Raw genomic sequence first — 5,867 nt, forward strand, 5'->3', positions numbered from 1 at the left:
GCAAATGGTTTGGGCTCGGGAGTGAAAGCCATGCATTAGAAACCTGCTCATCTACAGCCCTTCCTCTCCTCTGGGCATAAATACCCCTTCTCTGACAGGGTCCTCCCAGCCCTAAATCCTGTGGGGCTGTGTCAGAGTGTCAGAGCTGTGAGCTACAGCCCAGCATGTGCCACACAGCAGCCAGACCAGCACAGTGCTGAGGAATTGCACTGCTGTGCCCAGCTGTCCTGCAGTGATGTAGCACATCATAAAACCAAGACAGGTACTGAAGAGAAATGGCTCTTAGGAAACATGTCAGGACTTCTTTTGGAACTTCTTCAGTTCCTTACCAAATGGAAAATGTGTCAAAACTAGAAGAGATATGAGCTGCAATTAAAAAAAATTGCCATTTTTCTCTTTAATGAAGGTTATTGACTATTTCTCTATGGATATGCACTTTTATGTAGGCTCTTGTTTGGCTCTTACAGGCCCTGGATAAATAAGTGACAGGTATGTGACAATTTAATATACAATCAACATCTTCATATAGATTACTTATATAATGCATAGACTTTATTGTAGATCAATTATCTCCTACCTAACCTTCATCAAAAATAATCCTGAATATCTTGCCTGCATCAGGAGCAGAGTTAGACTGAAATAATTTGGGACCCAGAGTCCAAGACATGCCTTTAGGATCAGGCAGGACTTAATAGAACTGGCACTTGTGTGCTGCTAGGGATGACCTCTGAGCTATTTGTCAAGGAATGTGGGAGAGCAGAGTGAAATATATCTCAGTCTGTGCCAGGCAGGACAGGAGAGGAGGTGGGGATGGCTGCACCGAGGCCCCACCTGTACAGAACCATGCAGGAGCTCCTCAGCCCCTCCCAGTGGCACAGCTGAGCTCTGGGCATCCTGTTTAGACCCTCTGCTCAGGAAACTGCAAGGAAACAGCCTCAAAAATGCACCATTTGAAGTGCTCTCAATATCTAACTCCATTCATCTCTCTTTTTTTAAAAAGTTTTTTTCTAAGTGTATAATGGTATTTGGAAGCAGAAGTTCAGATTCTCCTTCTGCCAGGACTTCTTTTCTTTATTTTGGTCAGAACTGAAAGCTAATTATTCCCTGCTTCAAGAGCAATAGAGTGTTTATTGGAATGTTCCCTACAAACCTATCAGACATGTTATAGCTCAGTAATAAATGAGCTTCCAATTAATTAAATTTAGCTCTCCATATAGAGAGATCACTCCAGAAACTGTTTCTTTTTTTCTTCCTTCTGTATCAACATGAGTTCCTACAAAGCAGGAAGGAGGCATTCACTGGAGTTTAATATAAAATACCATGATTGCAGAATGTTGTACTCATGGTGAAATTCATCCTCAGTGAATTAATGTTTAAAACTAAATAGATATATTATTAGTTTCACTCCTAAAATGTAATTTCTTTTGGTACAGACTTTGCACTCACTTTTTCTTTTATTTAAGTACTCTAAAATTGGCTGTGTAAAATTGGAGCTTCCATCATCCTATAATTTATGCTGGAGAACATAATTCAGAGCAAAAATTAACAACAGCAGCCCCTGTAGATAGTGTGGTCAAACTGATCCAGATTTTGTTAATGGCTCTCTCACCTGATTTACCATTGTACATGATCCTGTCATTCTCACATGCAGCCTCTGCTGCCTGTCCAGCTGGGAAATTTCAGATTCGTTCAGAGTGGCAGAGTTGGAAGGACAAATCTGCTCAAATTCAATAAGAACAGAACAGCAGCAAAACTAAGAACTGGATGAAAAATTTAATCCAGGGTTTTAAGCATGTGTTCTGTCTTGGTAAAGATAATAGTTGTTGATTACTTGAAGTTTTACTAATGTTGGAATACCATGGGAAAAATTACTGGATTGCTTTCTGAGATGCAAACTGAGTCACTTGTGGGCATGCTCATACTGTACTAACTGTACTTGCTTTCTGTGATCATGCCAGGTAAAAATAGGAATGCATAAATATTTATGCAGAATATTGCTAAAGGAGGCACAGCCGAGCATTGCACAAGCATTTGTATCAACACAAGTTCAGGGCATTCTCATCCCATAAAAGGCTGCTGTTTGTGAGATAAAAGAGGAGATTTAGCCTCTGCAATTCTTCAGGTCTCCATTATCCAGGTGTTTCTGCAGTCCAACACCCACAGTTAGCAGGAGTGGTTACACTGTTGTCACAGAATTTATGAGGCATACAGAGATATTAGTCATACACATAAGATATAGAGCCCTTTATTAAAAGCTGTTAGTGGGCAACTAAGTTATGTGGATTTTTTAAATTTTTATTTTTTTAATCAATGTGAATTGGAAATGCCTGGTACTTTTAGAAGTTATGGCTTAGCTGTGTTGCAGCCCTACCAGCCAGGCCATAATGCAGAATGACATCTGGGTTAGAGCAGAGCTGGTACTGCACCAATTGTCCATATAGATTTTTATTGAATAAACTCCATTTCAGTGTCTATATACATTGCCACCAACTATTTCAACTTTAAATGTTCTGTCCAGAAGATTACAAATGCTGATGATATTTAATATGACATTTTAAAGACAAAAGGCGGCCATGCTGGGCAGAAGTGATGGGTTAGGAGAAGGACATCAGAGTGACACAATTAGTTAAAGGTTGAAAAATAAGAGCTGCTTTGTGACACATGTATGCAGAATAACATGGAGGCTTGTTACCTTCTGAGTTACTGAGTTCATAGATTCTACAAATTATAAGGTTTATAAGGCTTAATCTAAAGCATTAGATGGTTTTGCTGAGTTGAATTTTGTTTGCACTACAGCATGCCTCTAAGAAAAAAAAAATCCAAAATTTAAAAAACCCCAAAGTCCTTAAGAAATCCAGAAAAGGCTGCCAGTAATGTGAAATGTGATAGATATTACCTCTTTTCCTCTGTGTCTCTCTCCCTCCCCCTCCCCAGCTCAGATGTGTGGAAGGTACAAGAGTCTGCAATTCTCTGCCAGGTATCAAAGGGGAGCTCCCCCATCTGAGAGCAGGGAATGCTGAGCATGATTCAGCTGGGAGGAAACATCCTGTGTGCCATCATCAAATGATGAAAGCTGTGGCTCTGGATTGTACTAGCCTTTGAATCTCCTGCTTTCAACCCTTTTGAGGGAAAGGCTTTGTGTATTTGTGAACCCACAGGCATGTCCTTTTGAGCTATAAGGTTGAAGATGATTTTCATGCTGAACAAGTTTTGTGTGACTAAATTCACTACCATGAATGTCTGGGAAGTGAATGCTTGGGACTAGAAATAAAACTGGTGCCAAGAGTCCAGCTAGATAATAACTGTGTAGGGCTTCAAACCTCCAGAGTGTGCTTAGAAGCATCTTACAATGGACCACAATTTTTTAAATCACTTTCACTTTGTCCCTTGTGCAGCTGTACAATTAAAAAGTAGGTTATTATCCCTCTCAAAAACATATCAGAGGTAGCAGGAAGGGATACTCTTATTTAGCAGAGTGAATGGATAGAGTAGGATAAAAGAGAAACCCATCTGAATGCTGCTCTTCATCTCTCAGTGAATGTGAATGGAGATTTTGGGGACTTGGCAGTGTTTTGTTCTGAAGGTCAGCATGCAAGCTACTGGATGATCTTTCTGTTTAATTCACTTGGATATTTTGCAGATCTGATGTTGTACTGAGGCTACAAGAAGCTGAAATATGTAAAAATAAATGGCATATAATCTAAAGCCATGCAGCAAGTGGCTGTTTCCAAGGTTCACCCAGTTTTGTTGGCTCTAGACTGCATTCCTTGCTCCTAAACCATTTCAATGCCACTGTGCAGTCCAACAGAAAGGTCTGACTTTCAGTGCAATAAGACTGCATCAAAGTTGTGTTTCATTAAACTAAACCTGGGGATGACTAGAAATAACTACAGCATTTCACATTGTGGTGTGGAATTCATTGCAGATGTTTGAAAAAGTATTCTTGATAACAAATATGAAAGAGAGATTACTGAGAAAGCAGATGCAAATGCAACTTCATTGCTTTCTTAAGCCTTGGTAGTGAAAAGTCAACAACTAATACAAGTGCAATTAAAACTTGGGAGTCATACTTATCAAAAGAGTGAAGCCTCCAAAACTGGCATCAAAGAAGTCCCTGCTCAGTGAGTCCCCAATGTCAAGGATTCAGCCTTTGGACATAAAACACAGAGTAAATGGGATTGTAAACAACTGGCACACAAAGAACACAACAGGCAAAGGCCAGAGTGTCCCTGACCCAGATGGAGATGTATGTGCACAGCAATGTGGCCCATAGCATTCCAGCACAGTTCTATATGTTTCATTGATTAGAATAAAAAGAAAAAAAATCCTAAGGCTTGTGATCCTGAGTTTTGAAATGTTTCAGACTAGAAACACTCTTACTTGAAGGGGAACTCTGCTGCAACACTTCCATTTTTGTGGTGTATAACCCAGTGTTTCTTGGACGTCATAAAAATCATTTTGTTTTTCCAAAACAGAGATTCAGCTTTTTTCAGAGATTCAGCTTGAAACTGCAATCTGATGTTCAGATATTTTTTTCCTCTAGAATGTGGCAGTTATGAAGAAGCAGAGTTTATTCTGTGTTCTGTTGATCACCATAGTAACCTGTGCTCTCTGTATTTAACAGGGAACAAAAAGTTATTTATTTGACAGGGATGGAGTTCTGGGAAGCAATGGTTTATGAACACTGGCAAAATATTTTAATGGGACTATTTACTTCTCAAGTTGTTAATGTGTACCAGTAATTAGCTCTTTATCTGTCATGAAGACCTCAGAATGTGGAATTGATTTAGTTAAAGGGTGTTCATTACAGTTACAGCTATTTTCTACTCTTAGCAGTTTTTAAATAAAGCTGGACAGTGCCCTGTGCAGTCCTGATTGTTTACTTATATGAAAAGCACAATAAAGGTATCTTGCTTGCTTTTGGGCTTCTTTTGTGTTCTGAGGAACCAAAGGGATTCCTAAACTGCAAACAAAAGAACAACTGACAGTTATTTATTGAAATCATGTTGTTTCACATCAGCACAGCTTTATTTTTTTAAGCCCAAAGGGTGAGATTGCCCACCAGTTTTTAATTGCTCCTTTATTGGTGCAAATTGATTTATTTTATGAAATTACTTTCAGTGTGCTAATTGATCTTTTTGCCTGCTTACTTTTAACAGGGATCAATCCATTGATCTGCCTCACAGAAGCAGCCCCACAAAATGCAGAGGGGGCACAGATGGGGCAAAAACTGGTATCCAGTGTGGGGCAGAGGAACCTGAAGTGGTTTTTTTACCCATCCCCTTGGTATGTGGGACTGGCATCAAATCTGCCTTTGTATTGAGACTTTCCTTGAGCAAATTTTGTCCCAGGGGGAAGCTGTAGGAAACCAGGGTGGCTGCCCATGCAGGTTTTCCTTTGTGAAGAAACTTTCTGCACTTTCAGTACCCTGTGGAAACACATCATGATGTGACATATTCCCCAAAAGGTTTACAAAGGAATCCGTCAGGAAAAGATGTGCTCATTAAACTTCTCATCTCTACCTGCAATGAATACTTCATTATCAAATATCATTATTGTATAGCTATAAACCACTTATTTTTTCCTACCTTTACAATTTACCTAAAGCACAATTACAAACACATATTTTTAGGCAATGTCCAGTCCCTCATATACTCTTATATTCTACCTATCTTTTCTTAAGCATTTTATCCTTCTGCAGTGAGCCATATTTTACAGTGAGTAGAATTTTAAAGCTTGAATTTCACCAGTCCTATAGGAATTGTTTTACCCAGAAGACTGAATTTATTTCTTCTAACTCAGGAAGAATTTTGATGTTAACTCTGAGATATTAAATGTATCAAAAACAGAAAAGGAAAGTACAGCTA

The sequence above is a fragment of the Molothrus ater genome, chromosome 14 (assembly GCF_012460135.2).
Source record: "Molothrus ater isolate BHLD 08-10-18 breed brown headed cowbird chromosome 14, BPBGC_Mater_1.1, whole genome shotgun sequence".
NCBI lineage: Eukaryota > Metazoa > Chordata > Aves > Passeriformes > Icteridae > Molothrus > Molothrus ater.